The 22621-nt window shown below is 43.3% G+C and overlaps 2 protein-coding genes and 1 long non-coding RNA gene across 6 annotated transcripts in view; 2 read left to right on the top strand and 1 right to left on the bottom strand.

Moving 5' to 3' along the window:
- LOC120999841 overlaps nt 1-22621 on the bottom strand; it is a 190356-nt gene that overhangs the window by 124175 nt on the left and 43560 nt on the right. Inside the window, exon 2 of the long non-coding RNA XR_005778658.1 lies at nt 6051-6052. This is a non-coding gene — a long non-coding RNA (uncharacterized LOC120999841). The remainder of the gene's footprint in view (nt 1-6050; nt 6053-22621) is intronic.
- LOC120999840 (ATP-binding cassette sub-family C member 10-like) overlaps nt 1-22621 on the top strand; it is a 269544-nt gene that overhangs the window by 205725 nt on the left and 41198 nt on the right. The window lies entirely within an intron of this gene.
- The window catches only part of ABCC10 (ATP binding cassette subfamily C member 10), a 141964-nt gene that overhangs the window by 78145 nt on the left and 41198 nt on the right, over nt 1-22621 (top strand). The window lies entirely within an intron of this gene.

The raw sequence follows: 22621 nt of genomic DNA, 5'->3' as shown, positions 1-22621 counted from the left end.
TCAAAGAGTTTTCTTTATTTTCATGACTATGAAGTGTCGGGGGGTAATAATTCAATTAAGAATTATTAATTATGGTCATAAAAATAATTAACCATAAAAAAATTTAATTTATAAAATTTGTCATAAATTCTTAAAATCATGACCTGGTGAATTGTAGACAACCTAATTGATACAATTCACATCTGAGTCCGACTATTTCCTCAGATTAATAAGTTCTTTTTGACGTGAGATGACGTTAATGATAAAATGTAGGTCTGCATTATACAATATACACAGGTATTATAAAAATATGCAGATTTATTGGTTACAAGGTTATAAACATATATAAGTAAATAAACACAATGATACATGCAAATTAATATATTCAGCATTGATATAAAGCACTACAAGCTTAACAATACATGTGAGTGGAAGTAACTTGTCACGTTATAACCAAGCTATTATCAGGTTAGGATATCAAAATATGAACATAAGTTATATACATTACTTCTGTTCAGAGAAAACCTCATGATATCAGGACGGGCCTGTCTAATCCTAGACATCAATATGGAATGCTAAATACATTCTGCCCCCCCCCCCCCCCCCCTAACCAACTACACATCACATGACTTCAAGATGGGCAAATCCATCCAAGGATATAACTTAGAAGAGACAACTGTATCCTTCCTCCCCATCGTGGACTATTTTCACACATATAACTTTGGTAAGACTATTAAGACAATTAACAGGGATCTAGGATCTTAAATGGAAAGGATTTGACGTCTTTCCTGTGGGAATCCATCACTTAGCTTGGCGAAGAATGTTCTATCAATATATATACACTGCTCAAAAAAATAAAGGGAACACAAAAATAACACATCCTAGATCTGAGTTAATTAAATATTCTTTTGAAATACTTTGTTCTTTACTTAGTTGAATGTGCTGACAACAAAATCACACAAAAATTTAAAAATGGAAATCAAATTTTTCAACCCATGGAGGTCTGGATTTGGAGTCACACTCAAAATTAAAGTGGAAAAACACACTACAGGCTGATCCAACTTTGATGTAATGTCCTTAAAACAAGTCAAAATGAGGCTCAGTAGTGTGTGTGGCCTCCACGTGCCTGTATGACCTCCCTACAATGCATGTGCATGCTCCTGATGAGGTGGCGGACGGTCTCCTGAGGGATCTCCTCCCAGACCTGGACTAAAGCATCTGCCAACTCCTGGACAGTCTGTGGTGCAACGTGACGTTGGTGGATAGAGCGAGACATGATGTCCCAGATGTGATCAATTGGATTCAGGTCTGGGGAACGGGCGGGCCAGTCCATAGCATCAATGTCTTCGTCTTGCAGGAACTGCTGACACACTCCAGCCACATGAGGTCTAGCATTGTCTTGCATTAGGAGGAACCCAGGGCCAACCGCACCAGCATATGGTCTCACAAGGGGTCTGAGGATCTCATCTCCGTACCTAATGGCAGTCAGGCTACCTCTGGCGAGCACATGGAGGGCTGTGCGGCCCTCCAAAGAAATGCCACCCCACACCATTACTGACCCAATGCCAAACCGGTCAAGCTGGAGGATGTTGCAGGCAGCAGAACGTTCTCCATGGCGTCTCCAGACTCTGTCACGTCTGTCACATGTGCTCAGTGTGAACCTGCTTTCATCTGTGAAGAGCACAGGGCGCCAGTGGCAAATTTGCCAATCTTGGTGTTCTCTGGCAAATGCCAAACGTCCTGCACGGTGTTGGGCTGTAAGCACAACCCCCACCTGTGGACGTCGGGCCCTCATATCACCCTCATGGAGTCTGTTTCTGACCGTTTGAGCAGACACATGCACATTTGTGGCCTGCTGGAGGTCATTTTGCAGGGCTCTGGCAGTGCTCCTCCTGTTCCTCCTTGCACAAAGGCGGAGGTAGCGGTCCTGCTGCTGGGTTGTTGCCCTCCTACGGCCTCCTCCACGTCTCCTGATGTACTGGCCTGTCTCCTGGTAGCGCCTCCATGCTCTGGACACTACGCTGACAGACACAGCAAACCTTCTTGCCACAGCTCGCATTGATGTGCCATCCTGGATAAGCTGCACTACCTGAGCCACTTGTGTGGGTTGTAGACTCCGTCTGATGCTACCATTAGAGTGAAAGCACCGCCAGCATTCAAAAGTGACCAAAACATCAGCCAGGAAGCATAGGAACTGAGAAGTGGTCTGTGGTCACCACTTGCAGAACCACTCCTTTATTGGGGGTGTCTTGCTAATTGCCTATAATTTCCACCTGTTGTCTATCCCATTTGCACAACAACATGTGAAATTGATTGTCACTCAGTGTTGCTTCCTAAGTGGACAGTTTGATTTCACAGAAGTGTGATTGACTTGGAGTTACATTGTGTTGTTTAAGTGTTCCCTTTATTTTTTGAGCAGTATATATATAAGCAATTATTTAATGCTTTGCTAGATTATGAGTCTTGATTCTTCTGCAGGTAAAATGAAGCCTCACAATATCCTAAGACTACATCTCAATATGGAGATGATCAATTAATTTAATTATTTATTTATTCGCCAATCTAGATGGTATAATTTCACCCACACTATCAAATTAGTCTTAATAAAATGAAATATAATTTTCTGTGTCTCTTACCAAGTCCTAGCAGGAATCTCACTTCTGCTCCTAGGAAAGCTGGGTGGTCCATCATAGCGCATCTCATTATGGCTTTCATCTTGATAAACCCCTCTAGAGAGCTCCACTTCTCTCTTTTCCTTTTTTTAATCTCCAGCTCTCGCCTCCTTTTTTCTCTTGCTAGCTCTTTTCATGCTACCCCGCACACGAGTAATTATTCCCCCCCTTATCTAAGAATCATCCCCTTTAGGTTAGGGATTCCCAATCAGGTAAGGTGGGTGTATTCGCATGCTAATAACATCATGATGTCATATCAAACTCCTAATATGGTATAGAAAAAATAATGAAATAATATAATATTGTCCATCTGCCTCCAGATGGCACTGCGGTACTGTAGATGAACGTCACAACTTTTAAGCATTAAAATTAAATATCTTATAATATGTTTTCATGACTTCGTTGACCTTTCTTACCACAAATCATTGAGGAAGGTCTTTTCCTGACACTTTTAATTACCTATATCCTGGACTTGTTGGAGTTGACTGTCTTCTCCTATCTTTTTGAAATATAGGTTGACTTGATGAAAATTTTATATAGCGGCTTTGATGCTGGGCATCGGAACTTGTACATTTCATTTATCTACATCCATGAATAACTATTGTTTTGAAATCCAATTAACTTAAACTTACTTGTTTCTGTACCTTCTAAATGGTAAATACATGATATAACATATATATAAATCGATACATTGTTACACATAGATAACACATATGAATTATTGATTAACATGTTGTAAACTAAATATGCCATGCAAAGATATATATAATATAATTATGAATATATAAATTGAACCTCATACAGCAGGTGTGTGATACGGACATGAGTCCTTATCAAGTAACCTTGTTCCCTCCAGACAGACATGTTTTAGGGAGTTGGCATACTCCTTACAGATGGTCCCATATCTTTAGTAATAACTTTTAAATACAATGTCCGTTTATGTTCACAATTTTTTTTTTTTTATGTAGACTGAACTTGCCATGAACTCATCTTGGCTTCCTCAGCCATATAATATAACTTTGGTTCAGGCTGATCTTATTCTTAAAGGCAATGAGATGAGCATTCATTTTGATTATAATGTCATTAGATAATATTGTATACGTATGAAAATGCACAACAGAAGGCATCAAAACTATGAATTAACACATGTGGAATTATATACATAACAAACAAGTGTGAAACAACTGAAAATATGCCATATTCTAGGTTCTTCAAAGTAGCCACCTTTTGCTTTGATTACTGCTTTGCACACTCTTGGCATTCTCTTGATGAGCTTCAAGAGGTCGTCCCCTGAAATGGTCTTCACTTCACAGGTGTGCCCTGTCAGGTTTAATAAGTGGGATTTCTTGCCTTATAAATGGGGTTGGGACCATCAGTTCCGTTGAGGAGAAGTCAGGTGGATACACAGCTGATAGTCCTACTGAATAGACTGTTAGAATTTGTATTATGGCAAGAAAAAAGCAGCTAAGTAAAAACGAGTGGCCATCATTACTTTAAGAAATGATGACCTGGCCTCCACAGTCACCGGACCTGAACCCAATCGAGATGGTTTGGGGTGAGCTGGACCGTAGAGTGAAGGCAAAAGGGCCAACAAGTGCTAAGCATCTCTGGGAACTCCTTCAAGACTGTTGGAAGACCATTTCAGGGGACTACCTCTTGAAGCTCATCAAGAGAATGCCAAGAGTGTGCAAAGCAGTAATCAAAGCAAAAGGTGGCTACTTTGAAGAACCTAGAATATGACATATTTTCAGTTGTTTTACACTTGTTTGTTATGTATATAATTCCACATATGTTAATTCATAGTTTTGATGCCTTCATAGTCATGAAAATAAAGAAAACTCTTTGAATGAGAAGGTGTGTCTAAACTTTTGGTCTGTACTGTATGTATATATATATATATATATATATATATATACACAGTGTAAGTGGTATATAGAGTATATATACACAGTGTAGGCGGTATATACAGTATATGTGCAATGTAAGCAGTATATACAGTAAGTATACACAGTGTAAGCAGTATATACAGTAAGTATACACAGTGTAAGCGGTATATACGGTATATACAGTTGCAAGAAAAAGTATGTGAACCCTTTGGAATGATATGGATTTCTGCACAAATTGGTCATAAAATGTGATCTGATCTTCATCTAAGTCACAACAATAGACAATCACAGTCGGCTTAAACTAATAACACACAAAGAGTTAAATGTTACCATGTTTTTATTGAACACACCATGTAAACATTCACAGTGCAGGTGGAGAAAGTATGTGAACCCCTAGACTAATGACATCTCCAAGAGCTAATTGGAGTGAGGTGTCTGCCAACTGGAGTCCAATCAATGAGATGAGATTGGAGGTGTTGGTTACAGCTGCCCTGCCCTATAAAAAACACACACCAGTTCTGGGTTTGCTTTTCACAAGAAGCATTGCCCGATGTGAATGATGCCTCGCACAAAAGAGCTCTCAGAAGACCTACGATTAAGAATTGTTGACTTGCATAAAGCTGGAAAGGGTTATAAAAGTATCTCCAAAAGCCTTGCTGTTCATCAGTCCACGGTAAGACAAATTGTCTATAGATGGAGAAAGTTCAGCACTGCTGCTACTCTCCATAGGAGTGTCCGTCCTGTAAAGATGACTGCAAGAGCACAGCACAGACTGCTCAATGAGGTGAAGAAGAATCCTACAGTGTCAGCTAAAGACTTACAGAAGTCTCTGGCATATGGTAACATCCCTGTTAGCGAATCTACGATACGTAAAACACTAAACAAGAATGGATTTCATGGGAGGATACCGCAGAGGAAGCCACTGCTGTCCAAAAAAACATTGCTGCACGTTTGCAGTTTGCACAAGAGCACCTGGATGTTCCACAGCAGTACTGGCAAAATATTCTGTGGACAGATGAAACCAAAGTGGAGTTGTCTGGAAGAAACACACAACACTATGTGTGGAGAAAAAGAGGCACAGCACACCAACATCAAAACCTCATCCCAACTGTGAAGTGTGGTGGTGGTGGGGGCATCATAATTTGGGGCTGCTTTGCTGCGTCAGGGCCTGGACGGATTGATATCATCAAAGGAAAAATGAATTCCCAAGTTTATCAAGACATTTTGCAGGAGAACTTAATGCCATCTGTCCACCAGCTGAAGCTCAACAGAAGATGGGTGCTGCAACAGGACAACGACCCAAAGCATAGAAGTAAATCAACAACAGAATGGCTTAAACAGAAGAAAATCCGCCTTCTGGAGTGGCCCAGTCAGAGTCCTGACCTCAACCCGATGGAGATGCTGTGGCATGACCTCAAGAAAGCGATTCACACCAGACATCCCAAGAATATTGCTGAACTGAAACAGTTCTGTAAAGAGGAATGGCCAAGAATTACTCCTGACCGTTGTGCACGTCTGATCTGCAACTACAGGAAACGTTTGGTGGAAGTTATTGCTGACAAAGGAGGTTCAACCAGATATTAAATCCAAGGGTTCACATACTTTTTCCACCTGCGCTGTGAATGTTTACATGGTGTGTTCACTAAAAACATGGTAACATTTAACTCTTTGTGTGTTATTAGTTTAAGCAGACTGTGATTGTCTATTGTTGTGACTTAGATGAAGATCAGATCGCATTTTATGACCAATTTGTGCAGAAATCCATATCATTCCAAAGGGTTCACATACTTTTTCTTGCAACTGTATAATCTGCTCAGCTCCTCCTGCTCTATAACACGCTGCCTGCAGATTACATGGTGACAGGTTCTCTGTATATATAATCTGCTCAGCTCCTCCTGCTCTATAACACGCTGCCTGCAGATTACACGGTGACAGGTTCTCTGTATATATAATCTGCTCAGCTCCTCCTGCTCTATAACACGCTGCCTGCAGATTACACGGTGACAGGTTCTCTTTATATATAATCTGCTCAGATCCTCCTGCTCTATAACACGCTGCCTGCAGATTACATGGTGACAGGTTCTCTGTATATATAATCTGCTCAGCTCCTCCTGCTCTATAACACGCTGCCTGCAGATTACATGGTGACAGGTTCTCTTTATATATAATCTGCTCAGCTCCTCCTGCTCTATAACACACTGCCTGCAGATTACACGGTGACAGGTTCTCTTTATATATAATCTGCTCAGCTCCTCCTGCTCTATAACACACTGCCTGCAGATTACACGGTGACAGGTCCTCTGTATATATAATCTGCTCAGCTCCTCCTGCTCTATAACACGCTGCCTGCAGATTACACGGTGACAGGTTCTCTCTATATATAATCTGCTCAGCTCCTCCTGCCCTATAACACACTGCCTGCAGATTACATGGTGACAGGTTCTCTTTATATATAATCTGCTCAGCTCCTCCTGCTCTATAACACGCTGCCTGCAGATTACATGGTGACAGGTTCTCTTTATATATAATCTGCTCAGCTCCTCCTGCTCTATAACACACTGCCTGCAGATTACACGGTGACAGGTTCTCTGTATATATAATCTGCTCAGCTCCTCCTGCTCTATAACACGCTGCCTGCAGATTACATGGTGACAGGTTCTCTTTATATATAATCTGCTCAGCTCCTCCTGCTCTATAACACGCTGCCTGCAGATTACACGGTGACAGGTTCTCTTTATATATAATCTGCTCAGCTCCTCCTGCTCTATAACACACTGCCTGCAGATTACACGGTGACAGGTTCTCTTTATATATAATCTGCTCAGCTCCTCCTGCTCTATAACACGCTGCCTGCAGATTACACGGTGACAGGTTCTCTCTATATATAATCTGCTCAGCTCCTCCTGCTCTATAACACGCTGCCTGCAGATTACACGGTGACAGGTTCTCTCTATATATAATCTGCTCAGCTCCTCCTGCTCTATAACACTCTGCCTGCAGATTACATGGTGACAGGTTCTCTTTATATAAAATCTGCTCAGCTCCTCCTGCTCTATAACACGCTGCCTGCAGATTACATGGTGACAGGTTCTCTGTATATATAATCTGCTCAGCTCCTCCTGCTCTATAACACGCTGCCTGCAGATTACATGGTGACAGGTTCTCTTTATATATAATCTGCTCAGCTCCTCCTGCTCTATAACACGCTGCCTGCAGATTACATGGTGACAGGTTCTCTGTATATATAATCTGCTCAGCTCCTCCTGCTCTATAACACGCTGCCTGCAGATTACACGGTGACAGGTTCTCTGTATATATAATCTGCTCAGCTCCTCCTGCTCTATAACACGCTGCCTGCAGATTACACGGTGACAGGTTCTCTTTATATATAATCTGCTCAGATCCTCCTGCTCTATAACACGCTGCCTGCAGATTACATGGTGACAGGTTCTCTGTATATATAATCTGCTCAGCTCCTCCTGCTCTATAACACGCTGCCTGCAGATTACATGGTGACAGGTTCTCTTTATATATAATCTGCTCAGCTCCTCCTGCTCTATAACACACTGCCTGCAGATTACACGGTGACAGGTTCTCTTTATATATAATCTGCTCAGCTCCTCCTGCTCTATAACACACTGCCTGCAGATTACACGGTGACAGGTCCTCTGTATATATAATCTGCTCAGCTCCTCCTGCTCTATAACACGCTGCCTGCAGATTACACGGTGACAGGTTCTCTCTATATATAATCTGCTCAGCTCCTCCTGCCCTATAACACACTGCCTGCAGATTACATGGTGACAGGTTCTCTTTATATATAATCTGCTCAGCTCCTCCTGCTCTATAACACGCTGCCTGCAGATTACATGGTGACAGGTTCTCTTTATATATAATCTGCTCAGCTCCTCCTGCTCTATAACACACTGCCTGCAGATTACACGGTGACAGGTTCTCTGTATATATAATCTGCTCAGCTCCTCCTGCTCTATAACACGCTGCCTGCAGATTACATGGTGACAGGTTCTCTTTATATATAATCTGCTCAGCTCCTCCTGCTCTATAACACGCTGCCTGCAGATTACACGGTGACAGGTTCTCTTTATATATAATCTGCTCAGCTCCTCCTGCTCTATAACACACTGCCTGCAGATTACACGGTGACAGGTTCTCTTTATATATAATCTGCTCAGCTCCTCCTGCTCTATAACACGCTGCCTGCAGATTACACGGTGACAGGTTCTCTCTATATATAATCTGCTCAGCTCCTCCTGCTCTATAACACGCTGCCTGCAGATTACACGGTGACAGGTTCTCTCTATATATAATCTGCTCAGCTCCTCCTGCTCTATAACACTCTGCCTGCAGATTACATGGTGACAGGTTCTCTTTATATAAAATCTGCTCAGCTCCTCCTGCTCTATAACACGCTGCCTGCAGATTACATGGTGACAGGTTCTCTGTATATATAATCTGCTCAGCTCCTCCTGCTCTATAACACGCTGCCTGCAGATTACATGGTGACAGGTTCTCTTTATATATAATCTGCTCAGCTCCTCCTGCTCTATAACACGCTGCCTGCAGATTACATGGTGACAGGTTCTCTGTATATATAATCTGCTCAGCTCCTCCTGCTCTATAACACGCTGCCTGCAGATTACACGGTGACAGGTTCTCTGTATATATAATCTGCTCAGCTCCTCCTGCTCTATAACACGCTGCCTGCAGATTACACGGTGACAGGTTCTCTTTATATATAATCTGCTCAGATCCTCCTGCTCTATAACACGCTGCCTGCAGATTACATGGTGACAGGTTCTCTGTATATATAATCTGCTCAGCTCCTCCTGCTCTATAACACGCTGCCTGCAGATTACATGGTGACAGGTTCTCTTTATATATAATCTGCTCAGCTCCTCCTGCTCTATAACACACTGCCTGCAGATTACACGGTGACAGGTTCTCTTTATATATAATCTGCTCAGCTCCTCCTGCTCTATAACACACTGCCTGCAGATTACACGGTGACAGGTCCTCTGTATATATAATCTGCTCAGCTCCTCCTGCTCTATAACACGCTGCCTGCAGATTACACGGTGACAGGTTCTCTCTATATATAATCTGCTCAGCTCCTCCTGCCCTATAACACACTGCCTGCAGATTACATGGTGACAGGTTCTCTTTATATATAATCTGCTCAGCTCCTCCTGCTCTATAACACGCTGCCTGCAGATTACATGGTGACAGGTTCTCTTTATATATAATCTGCTCAGCTCCTCCTGCTCTATAACACACTGCCTGCAGATTACACGGTGACAGGTTCTCTGTATATATAATCTGCTCAGCTCCTCCTGCTCTATAACACGCTGCCTGCAGATTACATGGTGACAGGTTCTCTTTATATATAATCTGCTCAGCTCCTCCTGCTCTATAACACGCTGCCTGCAGATTACACGGTGACAGGTTCTCTTTATATATAATCTGCTCAGCTCCTCCTGCTCTATAACACACTGCCTGCAGATTACACGGTGACAGGTTCTCTTTATATATAATCTGCTCAGCTCCTCCTGCTCTATAACACGCTGCCTGCAGATTACACGGTGACAGGTTCTCTCTATATATAATCTGCTCAGCTCCTCCTGCTCTATAACACGCTGCCTGCAGATTACACGGTGACAGGTTCTCTCTATATATAATCTGCTCAGCTCCTCCTGCTCTATAACACTCTGCCTGCAGATTACATGGTGACAGGTTCTCTTTATATAAAATCTGCTCAGCTCCTCCTGCTCTATAACACGCTGCCTGCAGATTACATGGTGACAGGTTCTCTTTATATATAATCTGCTCAGCTCCTCCTGCTCTATAACACGCTGCCTGCAGATTACATGGTGACAGGTTCTCTTTATATATAATCTGCTCAGCTCCTCCTGCTCTATAACACACTGCCTGCAGATTACATGGTGACAGGTTCTCTTTATATATAATCTGCTCAGCTCCTCCTGCTCTATAACACACTGCCTGCAGATTACACGGTGACAGGATCTCTTTATATATAATCTGCTCAGCTCCTCCTGCTCTATAACACTCTGCCTGCAGATTACATGGTGACAGGTTCTCTCTATATATAATCTGTTCAGCTCCTCCTGCTCTATAACACACTGCCTGCAGATTACACGGTGACAGGTTCTCTTTATATATAATCTGCTCAGCTCCTCCTGCTCTATAACACACTGCCTGCAGATTACATGGTGACAGGTTCTCTATATATATAATCTGCTCAGCTCCTCCTGCTCTATAACAAGCTGCCTGCAGATTACATGGTGACAGGTTCTCTTTATATATAATCTGCTCAGCTCCTCCTGCTCTATAACACACTGCCTGCAGATTACACGGTGACAGGATCTCTTTATATATAATCTGCTCAGCTCCTCCTGCTCTATAACACGCTGCCTGCAGATTACATGGTGACAGGTTCTCTTTATATATAATCTGCTCAGCTCCTCCTGCTCTATAACACGCTGCCTGCAGATTACATGGTGACAGGTTCTCTTTATATATAATCTGCTCAGCTCCTCCTGCTCTATAACACGCTGCCTGCAGATTACATGGTGACAGGTTCTCTTTATATATAATCTGCTCAGCTCCTCCTGCTCTATAACACGCTGCCTGCAGATTACATGGTGACAGGTTCTCTTTACTTAATATCTGCTCAGCTCCTCCTGCTCTATAACATGCTGTCTGCAGATTACACGGTGACAGGTTCTCTTTATATATAATCTGCTCAGCTCCTCCTGCTCTATAACACTCTGCCTGCAGATTACATGGTGACAGGTTCTCTGTATATATAATCTGCTCAGCTCCTCCTGCTCTATAACACGCTGCCTGCAGATTACACGGTGACAGGTTCTCTCTATATATAATCTGCTCAGCTCCTCCTGCCCTATAACACACTGCCTGCAGATTACATGGTGACAGGTTCTCTTTATATATAATCTGCTCAGCTCCTCCTGCTCTATAACACGCTGCCTGCAGATTACATGGTGACAGGTTCTCTTTATATATAATCTGCTCAGCTCCTCCTGCTCTATAACACGCTGCCTGCAGATTACACGGTGACAGGTTCTCTTTATATATAATCTGCTCAGCTCCTCCTGCTCTATAACACACTGCCTGCAGATTACACGGTGACAGGTTCTCTTTATATATAATCTGCTCAGCTCCTCCTGCTCTATAACACGCTGCCTGCAGATTACACGGTGACAGGTTCTCTCTATATATAATCTGCTCAGCTCCTCCTGCTCTATAACACGCTGCCTGCAGATTACACGGTGACAGGTTCTCTCTATATATAATCTGCTCAGCTCCTCCTGCTCTATAACACTCTGCCTGCAGATTACATGGTGACAGGTTCTCTTTATATAAAATCTGCTCAGCTCCTCCTGCTCTATAACACGCTGCCTGCAGATTACATGGTGACAGGTTCTCTTTATATATAATCTGCTCAGCTCCTCCTGCTCTATAACACGCTGCCTGCAGATTACATGGTGACAGGTTCTCTTTATATATAATCTGCTCAGCTCCTCCTGCTCTATAACACACTGCCTGCAGATTACATGGTGACAGGTTCTCTTTATATATAATCTGCTCAGCTCCTCCTGCTCTATAACACACTGCCTGCAGATTACACGGTGACAGGATCTCTTTATATATAATCTGCTCAGCTCCTCCTGCTCTATAACACTCTGCCTGCAGATTACATGGTGACAGGTTCTCTCTATATATAATCTGTTCAGCTCCTCCTGCTCTATAACACACTGCCTGCAGATTACACGGTGACAGGTTCTCTTTATATATAATCTGCTCAGCTCCTCCTGCTCTATAACACACTGCCTGCAGATTACATGGTGACAGGTTCTCTATATATATAATCTGCTCAGCTCCTCCTGCTCTATAACAAGCTGCCTGCAGATTACATGGTGACAGGTTCTCTTTATATATAATCTGCTCAGCTCCTCCTGCTCTATAACACACTGCCTGCAGATTACACGGTGACAGGATCTCTTTATATATAATCTGCTCAGCTCCTCCTGCTCTATAACACGCTGCCTGCAGATTACATGGTGACAGGTTCTCTTTATATATAATCTGCTCAGCTCCTCCTGCTCTATAACACGCTGCCTGCAGATTACATGGTGACAGGTTCTCTTTATATATAATCTGCTCAGCTCCTCCTGCTCTATAACACGCTGCCTGCAGATTACATGGTGACAGGTTCTCTTTATATATAATCTGCTCAGCTCCTCCTGCTCTATAACACGCTGCCTGCAGATTACATGGTGACAGGTTCTCTTTATATAATATCTGCTCAGCTCCTCCTGCTCTATAACATGCTGTCTGCAGATTACACGGTGACAGGTTCTCTTTATATATAATCTGCTCAGCTCCTCCTGCTCTATAACACTCTGCCTGCAGATTACATGGTGACAGGTTCTCTGTATATATAATCTGCTCAGCTCCTCCTGCTCTATAACACGCTGCCTGCAGATTACATGGTGACAGGTTCTCTTTATATATAATCTGCTCAGCTCCTCCTGCTCTATAACACGCTGCCTGCAGATTACATGGTGACAGGTTCTCTTTATATATAATCTGCTCAACTCCTCCTGCTCTATAACACACTGCCTGCAGATTACATGGTGACAGGATCTCTTTATATATAATCTGCTCAGCTCCTCCTGCTCTATAACACGCTGCCTGCAGATTACATGGTGACAGGTTCTCTTTATATATAATCTGCTCAGCTCCTCCTGCTCTATAACACACTGCCTGCAGATTACATGGTGACAGGTTCTCTGTATATATAATCTGCTCAGCTCCTCCTGCTCTATAACACGCTGCCTGCAGATTACATGGTGACAGGTTCTCTTTATATATAATCTGCTCAGCTCCTCCTGCTCTATAACACTCTGCCTGCAGATTACATGGTGACAGGTTCTCTCTATATATAATCTGCTCAGCTCCTCCTGCTCTATAACACGCTGCCTGCAGATTACACGGTGACAGGTTCTCTGTATATATAATCTGCTCAGCTCCTCCTGCTCTATAACACACTGCCTGCAGATTACATGGTGACAGGTTCTCTTATATATAATCTGCTCAGCTCCTCCTGCTCTATAACATGCTGCCTGCAGATTACATGGTGACAGGTTCTCTTTATATATAATCTGCTCAGCTCCTCCTGCTCTATAACACGCTGCCTGCAGATTACATGGTGACAGGTTCTCTTTATATAATATCTGCTCAGCTCCTCCTGCTCTATAACACGCTGCCTGCAGATTACATGGTGACAGGTTCTCTTTATATATAATCTGCTCAGCTCCTCCTGCTCTATAACACACTGCCTGCAGATTACATGGTGACAGGTTCTCTTTATATATAATCTGCTCAGCTCCTCCTGCTCTATAACACGCTGCCTGCAGATTACATGGTGACAGGTTCTCTTTATATATAATCTGCTCAGCTCCTCCTGCTCTATAACACTCTGCCTGCAGATTACACGGTGACAGGTTCTCTTTATATATAATCTGCTCAGCTCCTCCTGCTCTATAACACGCTGCCTGCAGATTACACGGTGACAGGTTTTCTGTATATATAATCTGCTCAGCTCCTCCTGCTCTATAACACACTGCCTGCAGATTACATGGTGACAGGTTCTCTTATATATAATCTGCTCAGCTCCTCCTGCTCTATAACATGCTGCCTGCAGATTACATGGTGACAGGTTCTCTTTATATATAATCTGCTCAGCTCCTCCTGCTCTATAACACACTGCCTGCAGATTACATGGTAACAGGTTCTCTATATATATATATATATATATATATAATCTGCTCAGCTCCTCCTGCTCTATAACACGCTGCCTGCAGATTACATGGTGACAGGTTCTCTTTATATATAATCTGCTCAGCTCCTCCTGCTCTATAACACGCTGCCTGCAGATTACATGGTGACAGGTTCTCTTTATATATAATCTGCTCAGCTCCTCCTGCACTATAACACGCTGCCTGCAGATTACACGGTGACAGGTTCTCTTTATATAATATCTGCTCAGCTCCTCCTGCTCTATAACACGCTGCCTGCAGATTACACGGTGACAGGTTCTCTGTATACATAATCTGCTCAGCTCCTCCTGCTCTATAACACGCTGCCTGCAGATTACATGGTGACAGGTTCTCTTATATATAATCTGCTCAGCTCCTCCTGCTCTATAACATGCTGCCTGCAGATTACATGGTGACAGGTTCTCTTTATATATAATCTGCTCAGCTCCTCCTGCTCTATAACACGCTGCCTGCAGATTACATGGTGACAGGTTCTCTTTATATAATATCTGCTCAGCTCCTCCTGCTCTATAACACGCTGCCTGCAGATTACATGGTGACAGGTTCTCTTTATATAATATCTGCTCAGCTCCTCCTGCTCTATAACACACTGCCTGCAGATTACATGGTGACAGGTTCTCTTTATATATAATCTGCTTAGCTCCTCCTGCTCTATAACACACTGCCTGCAGATTACATGGTGACAGGTTCTCTTTATATATAATCTGCTCAGCTCCTCCTGCTCTATAACACGCTGCCTGCAGATTACATGGTGACAGGTTCTCTTTATATAATATCTGCTCAGCTCCTCCTGCTCTATAACACGCTGCCTGCAGATTACACGGTGACAGGTTCTCTGTATATATAATCTGCTCAGCTCCTCCTGCTCTATAACACGCTGCCTGCAGATTACATGGTGACAGGTTCTCTTTATATAATATCTGCTCAGCTCCTCCTGCTCTATAACACGCTGCCTGCAGATTACATGGTGACAGATTCTCTTTATATAATATCTGCTCAGCTCCTCCTGCTCTATAACACGCTGCCTGCAGATTACATGGTGACAGGTTCTCTTTATATATAATCTGCTCAGCTCCTCCTGCTCTATAACACACTGCCTGCAGATTACATGGTGACAGGTTCTCTTTATATATAATCTGCTCAGCTCCTCCTGCTCTATAACACGCTGCCTGCAGATTACATGGTGACAGGTTCTCTTTATATATAATCTGCTCAGCTCCTCCTGCTCTATAACACACTGCCTGCAGATTACATGGTGACAGGTTCTCTTTATATATAATCTGCTCAGCTCCTCCTGCTCTATAACACACTGCCTGCAGATTACACGGTGACAGGATCTCTTTATATATAATCTGCTCAGCTCCTCCTGCTCTATAACACTCTGCCTGCAGATTACATGGTGACAGGTTCTCTCTATATATAATCTGTTCAGCTCCTCCTGCTCTATAACACACTGCCTGCAGATTACACGGTGACAGGTTCTCTTTATATATAATCTGCTCAGCTCCTCCTGCTCTATAACACACTGCCTGCAGATTACATGGTGACAGGTTCTCTATATATATAATCTGCTCAGCTCCTCCTGCTCTATAACAAGCTGCCTGCAGATTACATGGTGACAGGTTCTCTTTATATATAATCTGCTCAGCTCCTCCTGCTCTATAACACACTGCCTGCATATTACACGGTGACAGGATCTCTTTATATATAATCTGCTCAGCTCCTCCTGCTCTATAACACGCTGCCTGCAGATTACATGGTGACAGGTTCTCTTTATATATAATCTGCTCAGCTCCTCCTGCTCTATAACATGCTGTCTGCAGATTACACGGTGACAGGTTCTCTTTATATATAATCTGCTCAGCTCCTCCTGCTCTATAACACTCTGCCTGCAGATTACATGGTGACAGGTTCTCTGTATATATAATCTGCTCAGCTCCTCCTGCTCTATAACACACTGCCTGCAGATAACACAGTGACAGGTTCTCTGTATATATAATCTGCTCAGCTCCTCCTGCTCTATAACACACTGCCTGCAGATTACATGGTGACAGGTTCTCTGTATATATAATCTGCTCAGCTCCTCCTGCTCTATAACACGTTGCCTGCAGATTACATGGTGACAGGTTCGCTTTATATATAATCTGCTCAGCTCCTCCTGCTCTATAACACGCTGCCTGCAGATTACACGCTGCCTGCAGATTTATATAATATCTGCTCAGCTCCTCCTGCTCTATAACACGCTGCCTGCAGATTACACGGTGACAGGTTCTCTGTATATATAATCTGCTCAGCTCCTCCTGCTCTATAACACACTGCCTGCAGATTACATGGTGACAGGTTCTCTTATATATAATCTGCTCAGCTCCTCCTGCTCTATAACATGCTGCCTGCAGATTACATGGTGACAGGTTCTCTTTATATATAATCTGCTCAGCTCCTCCTGCTCTATAACATGCTGCCTGCAGATTACACGGTGATAGGTTCTCTTTATATAATATCTGCTCAGCTCCTCCTGCTCTATAACACGCTGCCTGCAGATTACATGGTGACAGGTTCTCTTTATATATAATCTGCTCAGCTCCTCCTGCTCTATAACACCCTGCCTGCAGATTACATGGTGACAGGTTCTCTTTATATATAATCTGCTCAGCTCCTCCTGCTCTATAACACGCTGCCTGCAGATTACATGGTGACAGGTTCTCTTTATATATAATCTGCTCAGCTCCTCCTGCTCTATAACACTCTGCCTGCAGATTACACGGTGACAGGTTCTCTTTATATATAATCTGCTCAGCTCCTCCTGCTCTATAACACACTGCCTGCAGATTACATGGTGACAGGTTCTCTGTATATATAATCTGCTCAGCTCCTCCTGCTCTATAACACGCTGCCTGCAGATTACATGGTGACAGGTTCGCTTTATATATAATCTGCTCAGCTCCTCCTGCTCTATAACACGCTGCCTGCAGATTACACGCTGCCTGCAGATTTATATAATATCTGCTCAGCTCCTCCTGCTCTATAACACGCTGCCTGCAGATTACACGGTGACAGGTTCTCTGTATATATAATCTGCTCAGCTCCTCCTGCTCTATAACACACTGCCTGCAGATTACATGGTGACAGGTTCTCTTATATATAATCTGCTCAGCTCCTCCTGCTCTATAACATGCTGCCTGCAGATTACATGGTGACAGGTTCTCTTTATATATAATCTGCTCAGCTCCTCCTGCTCTATAACATGCTGCCTGCAGATTACACGGTGATAGGTTCTCTTTATATAATATCTGCTCAGCTCCTCCTGCTCTATAACACGCTGCCTGCAGATTACATGGTGACAGGTTCTCTTTATATATAATCTGCTCAGCTCCTCCTGCTCTATAACACCCTGCCTGCAGATTACATGGTGACAGGTTCTCTTTATATATAATCTGCTCAGCTCCTCCTGCTCTATAACACGCTGCCTGCAGATTACATGGTGACAGGTTCTCTTTATATATAATCTGCTCAGCTCCTCCTGCTCTATAACACTCTGCCTGCAGATTACACGGTGACAGGTTCTCTTTATATATAATCTGCTCAGCTCCTCCTGCTCTATAACACGCTGCCTGCAGATTACACGGTGACAGGTTTTCTGTATATATAATCTGCTCAGCTCCTCCTGCTCTATAACACACTGCCTGCAGATTACATGGTGACAGGTTCTCTTATATATAATCTGCTCAGCTCCTCCTGCTCTATAACATGCTGCCTGCAGATTACATGGTGACAGGTTCTCTTTATATATAATCTGCTCAGCTCCTCCTGCTCTATAACACACTGCCTGCAGATTACATGGTAACAGGTTCTCTATATATATATATATATATATATATATAATCTGCTCAGCTCCTCCTGCTCTATAACACGCTGCCTGCAGATTACATGGTGACAGGTTCTCTTTATATATAATCTGCTCAGCTCCTCCTGCTCTATAACACGCTGCCTGCAGATTACATGGTGACAGGTTCTCTTTATATATAATCTGCTCAGCTCCTCCTGCACTATAACACGCTGCCTGCAGATTACACGGTGACAGGTTCTCTTTATATAATATCTGCTCAGCTCCTCCTGCTCTATAACACGCTGCCTGCAGATTACACGGTGACAGGTTCTCTGTATATATAATCTGCTCAGCTCCTCCTGCTCTATAACACGCTGCCTGCAGATTACATGGTGACAGGTTCTCTTATATATAATCTGCTCAGCTCCTCCTGCTCTATAACATGCTGCCTGCAGATTACATGGTGACAGGTTCTCTTTATATATAATCTGCTCAGCTCCTCCTGCTCTATAACACGCTGTCTGCAGATTACATGGTGACAGGTTCTCTTTATATAATATCTGCTCAGCTCCTCCTGCTCTATAACACGCTGCCTGCAGATTACATGGTGACAGGTTCTCTTTATATATAATCTGCTCAGCTCCTCCTGCTCTATAACACGCTGCCTGCAGATTACATGGTGACAGGTTCTCTTTATATATAATCTGCTCAGCTCCTCCTGCTCTATAACACGCTGCCTGCAGATTACACGGTGACAGGTTTTCTGTATATATAATCTGCTCAGCTCCTCCTGCTCTATAACACACTGCCTGCAGATTACATGGTGACAGGTTCTCTTTATATATAATCTGCTTAGCTCCTCCTGCTCTATAACACGCTGCCTGCAGATTACATGGTGACAGGTTCTCTTTATATAATATCTGCTCAGCTCCTCCTGCTCTATAACACGCTGCCTGCAGATTACATGGTGACAGGTTCTCTTTATATAATATCTGCTCAGCTCCTCCTGCTCTATAACACACTGCCTGCAGATTACATGGTGACAGGTTCTCTTTATATATAATCTGCTCAGCTCCTCCTGCTCTATAACACGCTGCCTGCAGATTACATGGTGACAGGTTCTCTTTATATAATATCTGCTCAGCTCCTCCTGCTCTATAACACGCTGCCTGCAGATTACATGGTGACAGGTTCTCTTTATATATAATCTGCTCAGCTCCTCCTGCTCTATAACACGCTGCCTGCAGATTACATGGTGACAGGTTCTCTTTATATATAATCTGCTCAGCTTCTCCTGCACTATAACACGCTGCCTGCAGATTACACGGTGACAGGTTCTCTTTATATAATATCTGCTCAGCTCCTCCTGCTCTATAACACGCTGCCTGCAGATTACACGGTGACAGGTTCTCTGTATATATAATCTGCTCAGCTCCTCCTGCTCTATAACACGCTGCCTGCAGATTACATGGTGACAGGTTCTCTTATATATAATCTGCTCAGCTCCTCCTGCTCTATAACATGCTGCCTGCAGATTACATGGTGACAGGTTCTCTTTATATATAATCTGCTCAGCTCCTCCTGCTCTATAACACGCTGCCTGCAGATTACATGGTGACAGGTTCTCTTTATATAATATCTGCTCAGCTCCTCCTGCTCTATAACACGCTGCCTGCAGATTACATGGTGACAGGTTCTCTTTATATAATATCTGCTCAGCTCCTCCTGCTCTATAACACACTGCCTGCAGATTACATGGTGACAGGTTCTCTTTATATATAATCTGCTTAGCTCCTCCTGCTCTATAACACACTGCCTGCAGATTACATGGTGACAGGTTCTCTTTATATATAATCTGCTCAGCTCCTCCTGCTCTATAACACGCTGCCTGCAGATTACATGGTGACAGGTTCTCTTTATATAATATCTGCTCAGCTCCTCCTGCTCTATAACACGCTGCCTGCAGATTACACGGTGACAGGTTCTCTGTATATATAATCTGCTCAGCTCCTCCTGCTCTATAACACGCTGCCTGCAGATTACATGGTGACAGGTTCTCTTTATATAATATCTGCTCAGCTCCTCCTGCTCTATAACACGCTGCCTGCAGATTACATGGTGACAGATTCTCTTTATATAATATCTGCTCAGCTCCTCCTGCTCTATAACACGCTGCCTGCAGATTACATGGTGACAGGTTCTCTTTATATATAATCTGCTCAGCTCCTCCTGCTCTATAACACACTGCCTGCAGATTACATGGTGACAGGTTCTCTTTATATATAATCTGCTCAGCTCCTCCTGCTCTATAACACGCTGCCTGCAGATTACATGGTGACAGGTTCTCTTTATATATAATCTGCTCAGCTCCTCCTGCTCTATAACACACTGCCTGCAGATTACATGGTGACAGGTTCTCTTTATATATAATCTGCTCAGCTCCTCCTGCTCTATAACACACTGCCTGCAGATTACACGGTGACAGGATCTCTTTATATATAATCTGCTCAGCTCCTCCTGCTCTATAACACTCTGCCTGCAGATTACATGGTGACAGGTTCTCTCTATATATAATCTGTTCAGCTCCTCCTGCTCTATAACACACTGCCTGCAGATTACACGGTGACAGGTTCTCTTTATATATAATCTGCTCAGCTCCTCCTGCTCTATAACACACTGCCTGCAGATTACATGGTGACAGGTTCTCTATATATATAATCTGCTCAGCTCCTCCTGCTCTATAACAAGCTGCCTGCAGATTACACGGTGACAGGTTCTCTTTATATATAATCTGCTCAGCTCCTCCTGCTCTATAACACACTGCCTGCATATTACACGGTGACAGGATCTCTTTATATATAATCTGCTCAGCTCCTCCTGCTCTATAACACGCTGCCTGCAGATTACATGGTGACAGGTTCTCTTTATATATAATCTGCTCAGCTCCTCCTGCTCTATAACATGCTGTCTGCAGATTACACGGTGACAGGTTCTCTTTATATATAATCTGCTCAGCTCCTCCTGCTCTATAACACTCTGCCTGCAGATTACATGGTGACAGGTTCTCTGTATATATAATCTGCTCAGCTCCTCCTGCTCTATAACACACTGCCTGCAGATAACACAGTGACAGGTTCTCTGTATATATAATCTGCTCAGCTCCTCCTGCTCTATAACACACTGCCTGCAGATTACATGGTGACAGGTTCTCTGTATATATAATCTGCTCAGCTCCTCCTGCTCTATAACACGCTGCCTGCAGATTACATGGTGACAGGTTCTCTTTATATATAATCTGCTCAGCTCCTCCTGCTCTATAACACTCTGCCTGCAGATTACATGGTGACAGGTTCTCTCTATATATAATCTGCTCAGCTCCTCCTGCTCTATAACACGCTGCCTGCAGATTACATGGTGACAGGTTCTCTTTATATATAATCTGCTCAGCTTCTCCTGCACTATAACACGCTGCCTGCAGATTACACGGTGACAGGTTCTCTTTATATAATATCTGCTCAGCTCCTCCTGCTCTATAACACGCTGCCTGCAGATTACACGGTGACAGGTTCTCTGTATATATAATCTGCTCAGCTCCTCCTGCTCTATAACACGCTGCCTGCAGATTACATGGTGACAGGTTCTCTTATATATAATCTGCTCAGCTCCTCCTGCTCTATAACATGCTGCCTGCAGATTACATGGTGACAGGTTCTCTTTATATATAATCTGCTCAGCTCCTCCTGCTCTATAACACGCTGCCTGCAGATTACATGGTGACAGGTTCTCTTTATATAATATCTGCTCAGCTCCTCCTGCTCTATAACACGCTGCCTGCAGATTACATGGTGACAGGTTCTCTTTATATAATATCTGCTCAGCTCCTCCTGCTCTATAACACACTGCCTGCAGATTACATGGTGACAGGTTCTCTTTATATATAATCTGCTCAGCTCCTCCTGCTCTATAACACACTGCCTGCAGATTACATGGTGACAGGTTCTCTTTATATATAATCTGCTCAGCTCCTCCTGCTCTATAACACGCTGCCTGCAGATTACATGGTGACAGGTTCTCTTTATATAATATCTGCTCAGCTCCTCCTGCTCTATAACACGCTGCCTGCAGATTACACGGTGACAGGTTCTCTGTATATATAATCTGCTCAGCTCCTCCTGCTCTATAACACGCTGCCTGCAGATTACATGGTGACAGGTTCTCTTTATATAATATCTGCTCAGCTCCTCCTGCTCTATAACACGCTGCCTGCAGATTACATGGTGACAGATTCTCTTTATATAATATCTGCTCAGCTCCTCCTGCTCTATAACACGCTGCCTGCAGATTACATGGTGACAG

The sequence above is a fragment of the Bufo bufo genome, chromosome 4 (assembly GCF_905171765.1).
Source record: "Bufo bufo chromosome 4, aBufBuf1.1, whole genome shotgun sequence".
Classification (NCBI taxonomy): domain Eukaryota; kingdom Metazoa; phylum Chordata; class Amphibia; order Anura; family Bufonidae; genus Bufo; species Bufo bufo.
The sequence above is the reverse complement of the archived record's forward strand: the minus strand, read 5'-3'. Positions and strand labels throughout refer to the sequence as shown.